Source organism: Phasianus colchicus, chromosome Z, assembly GCF_987193195.1.
Source record: "Phasianus colchicus chromosome Z, bPhaCol1.hap1.1, whole genome shotgun sequence".
Classification (NCBI taxonomy): domain Eukaryota; kingdom Metazoa; phylum Chordata; class Aves; order Galliformes; family Phasianidae; genus Phasianus; species Phasianus colchicus.
In genome coordinates this window covers 37,197,341-37,209,980 of record NC_143476.1, presented here as the reverse complement: position 1 = coordinate 37,209,980, position 12,640 = coordinate 37,197,341, and the positions used below count along the sequence as shown (strand labels likewise).

General features: G+C 39.8%; 1 long non-coding RNA gene across 1 annotated transcript in view; it reads left to right on the top strand.

Annotated features, from left to right (window-relative positions):
- Nucleotides 1-12,407, top strand: part of LOC149912869 (uncharacterized) — a 42,883-nt gene extending 30,476 nt beyond the window's left edge. Inside the window, exons 2-3 of the long non-coding RNA XR_016461598.1 lie at nucleotides 6,743-6,873; nucleotides 9,677-12,407. This is a non-coding gene — a long non-coding RNA (uncharacterized LOC149912869). The remainder of the gene's footprint in view (nucleotides 1-6,742; nucleotides 6,874-9,676) is intronic.
- Nucleotides 12,408-12,640: the final 233 nt, after the last annotated feature.

Here is a 12,640-nt window from a genome sequence, read left to right as displayed (position 1 = left end):
AGTCTAACTTGCACTACTGAAACTCCAGGAGAAGAATATCACCCCAAAGATTGACTTTCTTTCCCTCGTATCTAGGTTTAAGTGGCAATAAGCTGACAAAGAGGAGAAAGGCAAAAATGCTCACTGTCAGAGCTTCTCAGCCAAACTACAAGAAAAAGAAACCCTCTCACAAAATTCTTATTGGGCATGGACTCATCACTGCTCTTTCTCCAATCTTAAGATAGGCTGTATGACTTGAAGATATTGCTTCACTATTACAGCCTTTAGTCTATTTTGGAAGTATGTCATTTGTGGCTTGGTAGTGTGAAGGAAGTATAGAGAGCTTCTACTCTTTTCAAGAGGAACATCAGCTCCTTGTTGGCTCTGTGACACAAAACTTGTCCGATCAGGTCCATTTTTGGCTCCTGTGTTTTCATATTGCTGACTATGTACCATCGCAAAGTTCCTCTTAATATTAAAATTTTTATGTAACTCATTTTGCAGTTGTAGAGAATGGTTTACTCATTTCCAATTTTGTAGATCATTCTGAGAAAGAAAGGGAGTTTGAGTGGGTGTTTCTACCCAGTGATTGCAAATGGCACGTCCTGAGGCTGAATCCTATGGGAGTGAGACAGAACTTCACAAAGGTGTCAGTTCAGTTCCAGAGGCCAATAAAATACTGAGTGAGCACAAATTCAGAATATTCTGTAGGCTGGTTAGGAGCACTATTCATAACAGCAAATGTTTGAATTACTTCTTTTTTTCCTTTTAAATCCAATTAATTGGGTTTCATAATTGTGCAATAGTAAGTTTAGCAATGCCAATTGTGAAGCATTATTAGAATTATAACTGAGGTGCTGTCGTACAGCACTGAGTCAGAAAGAAAAACCCCAAACCTGGCTGACATGAAGGGGTTTCTTTGAAATCGGGGAAGCTCATTAAATCCTTGTGCTCTGTAGCTGCAAACTCCTTATTGTATATGACCAGCCTCCCAGTACAGTCCAATGTGTAATGTTTCTTCAGTCCATCAGGTTTACGTCTTCTCCTGTGAAAATATGGTTGGGCAGTAGTGTGCTCCTTGTGACCTTCAGATACCCTTCCTGTGTGACAGTGGTGTGGTGGAGCCCAGCACAAGCAAGCTATTGTTCTTGCTTGCTGGATGAGTCCTCCCTGTTAGCGCGTGGTGCTGTGTTTTGCCAACTGCCAAAACTCCCCTGCTCCCAACACCTCCCTTCCATTTATTAAAAAATTGAAATGCACTGGAGTTCAATATTTTCATAACTTTTGAGACCTCTTGTTTGGATAGGAAAGGGGAGAAATGGGGAATGTGGAGCAGCTGAAGCAGGCAGAGCCTCGCCTCTCAATTTGTCCCTCGGTGTTTCTTTCAGTGGGTAGATCTGCACGACCATGCATGCTTCCTTCCAGCAAGAAAGGCATTTTCCCTGCCTGTATAGCAGGCATGAAAGAAACCAGGGTTGGGATGAGTGGATGAAGTTGCCAGAAGACTGCTAGGGTCACAAGCTATCTAGGAAGCAAGAAACAAGTCTGGCGCTCACTTTCTGTGTTCCTGTGTTCAAAGATTGAAAACCCATCAGAATACTGACTTCCTGGTGCTTTGCACTTACAGAGGGAAACCATCCTAAAGGGGATGAGTATATGGAGGGAAATCTTAGCTCCTCCTATTTCAGTGGAATTAAAATTTTTATTTGTTAGTGAGTGAAAACAAGGAAATAGTGATTTTATGACTATTTAAAGAGTATTCAATATTTTAGAGTACTTCCTAAATTTGTAAGAGTGTGACAACAGAAACTTTGCTCTTAGGCCCTAGACCAACAAGCCTACATGGCTGTGAAATGCATTCAATACAAGTGCTTTATGCACCCAATATATTCTTCCTGTCCCATGGATTGCCATTTCTTTTCCAGTAAATTATATCGGTTTTCACACTGCACACTCAGTGCTTTTTTCTTTGAATCAAGTAACTATCCTTTTTGCACTAGCATACCAAAAATATGTACCACCTGATTTCCCGCTGTGCATGTAAAGATCCAGCACATTTAGAAAAACCTGTACTGTTAGGAACAATATACATGGTACCGTTTGAAAACACTTGTATTTGAACAGATATTAATAGATCTTTTTTTCAGGCTGACAAAAATTGCTTTTGTGACTATTAATTAATTCTTTTATGTGGCAGTTCGTATTTCTCTGAAATGTGGAGATGTTTAAGAAATATTTCTCACAAAAATATGTTAAAACTGTACTCAATTTTTTTCCTTTGTCGTTGTTTCTGTTTCTTGTTGAATGGATGAAAACAGGTTTTTCAGGGAAGAAATTGTTATTCTATTTTGTTCTTAATTGATAAAACTGATGTCTTAGTGAATGACATTTGGAATCACTTCACTTGTGCGTTCTGTGCTGAAATAAATATAGGTATTTTCTAAAAGTTGTTTGTAATCTTATGAAAGGGCTTGTGCTGCTGGAGTTGCAGAATGGTTACCTAATCTGGTCCTGAAGCTAAAATCAACTATAATCGTACCGTGTTTCATCCTAATCATGAAGGTCCCACATTTTGTCTTTCTGTTAAAGTACAAATCAAGGTTTTGATAAAATTGCTTTGAAATGACAGCAGTGCTTTAAAACAGTAGTTACACTAGTATAATTTGAGAGCAAGTTTGGAGCCATTAATATTTTGTCATTCATTCATTGCACAGTAACTGCTTGGTGTAAGAAGACAAAATAATAAAATCTTAAGGGAACTCTGAGGTTATAAGGCTAACCCTGAGGTTATGAACATAAATCCTTCAGGAGCCACTGTAAAAAAAAATACTGAAATGAAAGTGTGTGGTTTGTTTCCCGCAGTTTTTTGAAACTTGTACTTCTGATTCAGCTCTCTCTTTACTGGGAGTGAAATCTGTGAAATAGGTCAGTGCAGCACTTGTGCTCCGTGGTCTGTAAGACATTCAAAAAGTAGATGTCCTAGTAGTCATACTGGTTAGCTTATGCACTGAGTGTTAACATTTGAGCTACATTTACCTAGTACATGGAATTGTCTGAATTGTAGGAAACCAACAAAATCATAGAAGAGAATTAGCTGTCTAAGTAGCTCATCTGAAGTGCACCAAACAGCCTTCTGTAAAACTCAAAACACATTTTAAATCCCACATTTCTCTGTTTCTCTCAAATAATTGCTGGATAGTGTCCTTAGTTTAATGTGGTCCTGGGAAATAGGACACAAATTCCATTGAAAAAGTTCTTCTTCTCCCTCTCCTAATGTTGAAAATATAGAATGTGACTATAGAGTTGAAATAAAAACAGCACACCAAGTGCCATGAATACAGCCATTCTCTGTGAATGAATATAACTGTGTTTTCTTTAGGGCACAAGAGCAAATGAGCAGTGTTTAGCTAGCTACGGCAATAATGGATGTATTTATTCCCTGTGCTGTGTGCTGTGTTACATCAGGTGTTTGCAGAGGAAAGAAATGTCTTCCTTTTTGAAAGAGTGGAAGCTACAAATAGAAATGGCAAATGCTGGCATATTGTAAAAAGAGAAGAAGATAAGGTTTTGCTCCATTTTTTTTTTTTTACAGGTCAACAAGGAGCAATTTGTAAGTTTATTCTATAGCCAGAGTTTTAATTAAGAACTAGAAAGTCCATAGAAGAGAATCCTTCTTTGTCTCCTCAGTGCATATCCAGAAGGATCACTTAATGCCAGTGGAGTCCCTGTGACATCTGTATTGAAATAAGTGATGTGTAGCCACCAACATGTTAGCAGGCTCATGAAATTTCCATGCTTTGTGACATCATGAAGAAGGAGTTTTGAAGGGGGTGAGGGTTGATCTTGCTCTCTTCCACTGCTCATGGGGTGATCTGGGCATTGATCGGGGAGGTGACGAGCAATTGCTTTTGCATCATTTGTTGTGTACATATATAACTATTATCCTCCTTTTCTCTCTCTTTGTAAATAAATTCATCTTTACCCACGAGTTTTACTTCTTCTTTCCCAGTTCTCTCCCCCATTGCACTGGAAAAGGGGGAGTGAGCAAATGACTGTATGGTGCTCCGCCATCTGCCATGTTAAACCACAACAAATGCAAAGGCTGTTTTAATTGAGCTGAAACAGAAAATCAGAAAACTACTGGAGGAGAGGTGTTGTCAGGATTGACATTGCCTCTAACATTTGGTTTGACAGCCTTGCTAGGAATCTCAACTATCTCCTCTAGGACATCACTGTGACTTGGGTGGCCTACAAGGTCATCCAGATGTGCTAGCCTCTGGATTTGCAGGATAGTTGGTTGCTGTGACAGAGTGTTATGCCAGAGGTTGAAATCTCTTGCCAGAGAAGTTCTCTGGAAGAAAGTGACTTCTGTGCTTTCATCTCTGTGAGGCACAGCTCCAGGGTGGATGAATGAGAGGGCTTGCACTGGCACACCAGCAAACAGAAAGCCTCGTTCCACAGTGTAGCTTTATGTACGTTCTAGTGTTTAAAGACAAGTTTTTATACTCAGAAGTCATGCAATCTCTGTATTGCAGCTGGGCAAACTCAACCATAACGTTTTCCAAATGTCATCAAAAAGGCAGAGCTGTGATTAACATGCCCATTCAATGCACCTTAATAAAATATAAAGGTATGAGCATAGAGAACAGGCAATAAGATAGGAGTGAAATTAATTGTAGCTGTATCATTTATCCTTGCAGAATGTTCCCATCGTGATCCTGCATATGGATTCTTACATATGGACAGTTAATGGTTTATTTTTTAAGAGAGCAGGATGTTCCTGATGAAAACATGAGAAAACCTTAAAAGTCAGAGGGAGAGAAGAGGGAATATTATAAAAGAACCAAAAATGAAAATGAGGAAAGTAGGTCATTCTCATGTTTTATTTAAGTAATCTCATAATATTAGAGTCAGTTAAATTTAATGGTGGAGAAATAAGAAAATGGCACAGAAGTTTGAAACAGTACTGTGAAGATAGTATTGAATCTCACTGCTACAAGCATCACGGTGTGTACAACATATTTGAGAAGGGTCTGATATTACCAGTAAGAAGCGTCCAACATCATGCAAAATGGGATGAAAACTCTGTGATAGCATTCCTCCTACTTTGGAGTGCATATCCCAGGTGCGTTTAAGAAAACTGTTGCTGTGGGCAAGGTGCCTAGAGGTGTGAGGGGAATTTGTGTGCGAGGGGGATGTCTAGAAGTGTCAGCACAGGGTTCCAGACCATGGGAACACTGCACAGATGAGGACTCTCATAGTCCTCTGTTTAATAGGACCGTTTTTATTGATTGCCAAAGACCTGTTATTATGTTTGCCCAAACTTACAGGCTATTGATATACTGTGTATGAACTGGAGATGTGATTTCATCTTTGATCAGCCATGCTTTCTGGGATCCTCAGGGGTCTCAAGGGCTAATTTTTGCTGCCATATCTGTGCTTCCAAAGGGCAGGATCTTACCTTAATGCAGTTCTATATTCTGGTCTGAAGTTCTCAACTTAGCCTATCTTTCTAGAATAATGGAATCATTAATGTTGGAAAAGACCACCAAGGTCACCAAACGGAACCACCAAGCCATCCCCACCATGCCCAGTAACCACGTCCCTCAGTGCCACATCTACAGTTTTCTGTAGGGACAGTGACTCAGCCACTTCCCTGGGCAGTCCATTCCAGTGCCTGACACCTCTTTCTGGGAAGATATCCTTCCAAATATCAAATCTCAATCTCGCCTGGTATATTTTGAGGCCACTCCCTCACACTCTATCAAGTTCATCAGTTAAGTCAGCCACGGCAGGTTTGATTCCTAGTGAATATTATATTCAAGACTGTTGAAATCTGGAGATATTTGATTTGTTGGTTTTGTTTTGTTTTTCTTCTCTCCCTTGATGTGTTAAGACTTGCAGCTGCTCAGTTTTTCTTTTAAAAAAGTGTTTGCCAACAGCGTTATGAGTCTTGGCCTGTCCAATATGAAGGTGTTGGTATGTGAGAGAAAAAAAGTACTGATTATGATAATTTGCAGTGCTTCAGTCCTCTGTGCGTGTTCCATGTTTGACTGTTCTGTCTTTCCATCCTATTCCCCCTCTGCACTACTGACTCACATCTGTCCGGCCTCTGGCTCACCTCACCCATCCTCCTCCCTTGCAGGGTGAGGAAAAGTGATCTCATTTGGAACTCTGCAGTCTGTGTGCTACACAAGCTCTGCTCACAGAGCTGCAATGCCTAGAGCTTATATTCTTGCAGAACATAAAAATCCATCTTCCTTTTTTGCCTTTTTTTTTAAATAACAGTTTATTCAGCAAAGTAAATTCCTTTTGTCATGAAGAATAAGTGTGTGTACTTAAGTTAAAACCTGACTATATGCAATAAGCAGTAACTCACACCCATCTCTGCAGACAATCAGCAGCAGTGAGGTCCTATGTCTGATGTTCAGATATAATAACCAACTTCTCACTCCAGTTCTTGCTTTGTTATTTATGATACCATGCAGACAAAGGAAGGTTTTTGCATGTTGCATCACTCTTCATTCTTGAAGGTACAATTTATAAACCAAAATAATTGGTTTATTATTTTATTATTAGTACTATTGGATATTTCTGTTTGTTTTGTTTTGCTTTCTTTAGTAGCCAGCGAACAAGACTTTGGTTTGCTTTCATAATCATGCAGAACTAAAATTCAGCAGTAGATGGTCAGCAGTGGGCATAGTGCTGTGGACGTCTTTTGTTTGTGGCAATCTGATAAATTTTGCACTGCTTCTCTTCCTAGGGATGAATCTTACTCCTATTGCTTTTTGAATACCGCCTTTTAGGGACCATTTTCCCTGTGCTAAAATGGGGACTTTGATTCACAGTATGCACAGTCATCACTTCTGGACCCACATTTTTGGAATATCGGAGGTGAGTGCAGGCTCTTTATAGAATGAAATCTACATATATATTTTTAAGATGTAGTTGAGATAATGTGTTTCTAAAAGAGAATACATTCCTAGAAACAGAGCTTTTAATCTAAGAAGAGTTGCAGCTGTTTCATTCTGGCTTTGCTGCTTGAACTTGTCAATGGACAGAGATATGCCTAAATCTGGTTATTGCCTTCAAATTTTTTGTTGTTGTTGGCTCAAGGCACTGTAAAAAGAATGATGTACGAATTAGAAGCAAGCATGAGACCATGATGAAGACGCAGTACCAAGTCAGTTTTTCCAAATCTCTAACTCAAATTCTGAACTTTTTGGATTTTTTTATTTTTTTTTCCTCTGTCAACAGATGGCTCTGATCAAGTGTTTCCAGACATGCAGCCTTCAGGGCAATTCTGTCAGTTCATTGGGCCAGACCCTGCATCTTTGTGTGGTGGCACTGGAGAGCCAGCTGGCATTGTTCAGAGTCCAGGCTGTCCTGAAGGCAGGTCCCCTGAGAGCCATGCTGTAGCACAGGACAGATTTCATTATATGCTGAGTTGTCTCCTAGGTCTGGGCCTCAGAGGACCTTTGGATGTTCACCTTTTCCAGCGGAGGTGATTATATGACAGGACACGGAGGTGAATGTATGACATTTCAGGGACTAGAATATCCAGATTGCAAGCAAGAACTTGTGTTTACTCACATGATCCTGTCAATGCAGTGTGCAGTGTATTATCAGGACCTGGAAATTTAGTAGAAAAATTTTGGATTCTCTGAAATTTTGGCCCAGTGCCACCTCTTCCACGTGATTATCCCAGAAGTAATGGGAAAAAAAACCCTCTCTCCCCTCCTTCACTCACACCCCAGCAACCCCCATCCCAAAATAAAACTAGCCTCTGAGTATCTTGAAACCACATGCTGGTTCTTTAATGTGGCATATTTGTCTGAAAGCTACTTTCCTCTCTGTGTGATATGGAGAAGTACCGGGAGCAGCAATGATTAGTAACTGCTGTTTTCCCCAGAGCAGTTTCGCTGTGTTGTTTTCATTTAGTGTTCGTTTAATGAAGAATGAGAGAACAGTGAAATTGATAAGACTGCACAGAAATAAAGATTTCATCTATGTATGGAAATTACTGCAACAGAATGGAATTTCAACAGTCTTAGGAAACCAGCTATTAAGCTAGACTAAAGAATTCCCTTTAATAGCCTTATATTAAATTATCCTGTTGAATTCTGTTGTGTTTTTTTCATCCTTTCATGCCATAGGATTTCCTGATCGAAGGCTGGACCTGTTTTTACTTTTCTCCCAACTGACTCTCCAGCCTGAGTGGACAAAATCTGAAGCATTGTGATGTTCACATCCCCTGTAGCTTTTCTCAGAAAAACATCACTTGATTGATAGAAGAGCACAATTATTTTTATTCCTGTCCTCCTGACAGTGGTTGAAAGTTTTCTGTAGTGAATGTTTTAAGAAGGAAAACAAGTCTGGTCAGGACATCTTGAAGGCAGTCTTTTAACTGAGCAAGAGTGGCTTCTTGATCTTATGACAAAGTGATGTTTTGCTTCTTCTCTGTCACTCGGCAGACTTGGCTTTCTTGCTTGCTTTTTGGGTTCCTAGTGATCAAGCCTGCCTCTCTGGAAGGCTCTGTGTCAACTGCATCTGGATTGCAACCAGCCTGCTCTCTTTTCTCTCCACAAGCCCTGTGTGAGCAGTGAACTTCTGCAAATCATTTAATGTCTTCACTGCTGAAGTGGTTTTTTACTGGTGCCCTGTGTGTGTCCCACTGCAGGCTGCCTGTAACAGCAGGCACTCAGCCACATCCTGTCAGTACAAGAAGGTCAAGGGATGCTAATGTGACATTTAACAGTGCACATTACTGAATGTGGCATTTTATTGGTGGAGGTCTCATAAAGAGGGCAGTTTAATGAGAATCAGGAAGTGAGCATGCAGTTATAATTTTAAAAATGAGTACAAATCTATTTTTTCACGGATTTCAGTATGTCATTTCTTCAGTATGAATTAATTTGTAGTAGTCATATAGATGAAGGGAGAAGAAAGCAAATAATACTCCAACTTCTGCTGGAGACCACTGCCATTCTGAAATTTAGGACTAGTTTCATCTTGCAAAACATATTTTATGCTCTGTTTTCAGCTGTTGTATAAAATTAATATGGCTTGTAAGAGTATTGGTATGGTGGCTTTAGCTTTTAAAAGAGAGTCTGCTAGTCTTGGGAGATATTTTTGTTTTTAAGAAGGAACACAGTATAGCATTACTGGAGACTGCAAGACCACTGTCCCAGACCTCTAGAGACACTCTGTTGTGACAGGACAAGGAGAAATGGTTTCAAATTAAAAGAGGGGAGATTTAGATTGAATATAAGGAAGAAGTTTTTTACAATAAGGGTGGTGAGGTGCTGGCACAGGTTGCCCACAGTGGTGATGGATGCTCTGTCCTTGGAGACACTTAAGGTCAGGCTGGAATGGGCTCTAAGCACCTGATGGAGCTATAGGCATCCCTATTCATTACAGGGCAGTTGTACTAGATGGCTTTTAAGGGTTCCTTCCAAATCAAAATATTCTATGATTCTATGATAAGTGTTGAATTGACTTGAATTCTTGCAGTTGCCTTTTTTTTTTTTTTTTTTGTCCTTTTCTTATTCTGAGATAGAAGTGGAAGATTTCTGTGAATAAATGATCATTCATACCTCACTTTTATGTCAAGATGACACTCTACAGAGAAAAAAAACAGGCTTTTTTGAGTGACCCATATAAATATGTTGCCTCATTTCTTGACTCTGCTTTTCAGCATCTCACTGAGGAAGGCTGATTTGCTGAAGTGTCTCTGAAGCATGGCATTCATCAGACCACACCATCATAGCAGGCAGAGCAGCTACACTCCAGGAGAACACAGAGGCATGGAATGGTAACCGAAGGAAAGATGATAGTTGCTACATCATCAGAGGAGAAATCATCTCCCTCATACCTTTAAAAGGATCTTACCCAATCACAATCACAAGCAAAAACACCAGGAAGATGCCAATTGAAAACTGGATCCAATTTATTCAGCAGAAATGTTTTCAGGAAGGATTAGTAGAAAAGAAAAAGTGGAGAGGAAATGAGAAACAACCTTGTCAGGGTCGGATGTAAAACAGAAAGGCTTTGCTGGTTTCATATCAGAGTGTGGGGGAGAATGGCAGGCCCTAGAAAATGATATCACTTTCTAATCGCACTTGTGGCCCCCCAGATCACAGCCCACAGTCAGGGAGGTAAAGTAGCTGTCAGACAAATATGCTTCATTAAAAAGTTGGCATGTGACAGAAACATATCCATAGCTGGTGAGTTATTAGAGGATTTTGTTGACTTTGGGTGCATGGAGTGTTTTATTTCTCTTAACATTTGGCAGCTGTGGGCATCTTCCAGCAGGTGACAGGGAGCATATGCTGTCTATTCAGCGAACACAGATTTTTCACTCACTTCATGTACTGTCACTCTAAAAAGAACCCTTAATCACATGAGCTCAGCACTGAAATGAAGTGTGATGGAAAATGCTTTATTCTAGTGTTCCCAATTGCACCGCTGCTGCCATTTTAGCCATTAGTCCTGTAGAAGCTCCAAAAGCAGAAGCATGTGTCCGCTTTCTTGCTAATTTTAATCAGATGCCGAGCGCTCTTTGGAAGAAACTGAGAGCTATGTGAACTCAAAAAAGCTGTTTGTATAGAGAGATGGAGGCAAAAACACATCCCACCAACATACCAAATGTATTGAAGGATGGAAGGATAGGGAAACAGTCAATAGTTAGTAGAGACGTGAAAGCTGAGAAAGAAGAGGACAGGAAGTTCTGTGTTTTCACAGAAAATATAAGAAAGGGAAGCAGAAAGCTGAAGAAACTTCCCACTGATCACAAGCAATTTAGGGAGCCACTCCACGCGGAGTTGTGAAAGTAGACTTGGCTCTAAAGGTACTGATCAACTTTTGGGGACTGAAGATCTTTAGAAAGATAAACAAGAGCTTCTCATGCTTGTATCTGAGCTTCAGTCTGTCTAGCTCATACCTCTCTGCGCAATGAGCATGCAGAATGGCTAACTACACATTGGCTGGGTTTAGATAGGTACTATTCAAGTGTAGCTCCAACCATCTCTGTAAAGTGTCTTTAATGATTCCAGCATCTTTCACAGGCTTTTCTGAATGGAGTGAACTTCACGGTCTATGAGCTGAAAGGGATTTCCTTGTGGGAACTGGTATTAGTGTATAATTACAGTAATTGGTGCTGGCAGAAAAAAGTAATTAGGAAAGCGAAAGGTTAGCTTTGTGATCATTCTTTTTCACAATAAATAATGGATCCTATTCTCCTTAGAGAGTAAGTGGAGAAGAACTGGGAAGTATATGAGTTTTATATTACTGAAAAGCTGTAGTCACATGCATGGTAGGCAGAGGGAAACCTTTAGAGCATTAGAAGTTTAATAACCCATGTCTCAGTGTAGTGAAAAAACAAAACAAAATGAGGGGAGATAGATCCACTTAATAAATGAAGATAAATCCACTTGATGGGTATCTAAGGTGGGAGGGATGCAGTGGACAAAGACCTTCTTAGTTATGCTGGAAATTGGTAAAGCTTATTTCCTCATTTATCCTCTGTTGTGCTACTGCCATGTTGTAGTTTGGCAAGCCCCAGGAGGTTTCAAGCCCTGCACAAAACTGCAACTAGCTTAAAATAGTAAAATTGCTAATGATAGCATCTACTGATTATTATTATTATTTTTTTTTCTGATCCACTGCATTGCAGACAAGTCATGTTTTCCAACTTCAGCTAGTGAGATGGAGGACCCATGTATACATTGCTTTCATACATAAAAGCATAAATGGGAAGATTCTTTGTTGATGCTTTAGTTCACTTGTTCAAACTATGGGGAAAGGTACCAAGCCTCAATAATCACAGATTCATTGGATCATTAAGGTTGGAAAGGATTTCTAAGATCATCAAGTCCAACCACCAGCCCACCCACACCGTGGCCCTCAGTGCCATATCTATACATTTCTTGAAAGCCTCCAGGGGCAGTGACACCATCACTTTTCTGGGCAAAAGTTCCAATTCCCGTTCCAATGTACTGCCACTATTTCTGAATAAATTTTTCCTGTTATCCTACCTGAACCTCTCCTGGTGTAACTTGAGGCCATCACATCTCATCTTAAAATAAATCAAGGATTAACAAATAAAGGAATAATAAACAAAGGAAATAATAAGCAGGCACCAAAAAAAGACCATTAGTCAGTATTGTCACAATAGTACTAGCTCAGTGTCTTGTTTGTCTTTATCACAAGGCTCAGTCCCATTTTCTGGTGTGTTGACAGTAACACATACCTACAGTCTGCCAGGAGGACAGCTGCCTACAAACCGGTGCACTAACCAAACTGGTGCTCTGTGAGTTGTTCATGTAAAGGAGCTCAGGTCACAGCACTACCAGAATTTTTATGGTTTTACACCCATCTGTGTTCCTGAGACAATAAATGGGATGCTGGAATCTTTTATCACCATTCAAACTCTCATGCCCTTGCTTATGCACAGTATTGTATAATTCAACAGGAGTTTGTTTACTTTTGTAAGAATATACATTGGCAGTTCATTTCTTGATTGAAAAAAGAAGTGATTCAGAGATTAGTAACAGAAAAATACTTAGTTTCCCAGGATATTTCCTTTCTTTTTCTGCTTAAACCCTCAACTGTAAAATCTATTTAAAATACAACAAGTCCTGCGGACACTGTAGAAACTTTA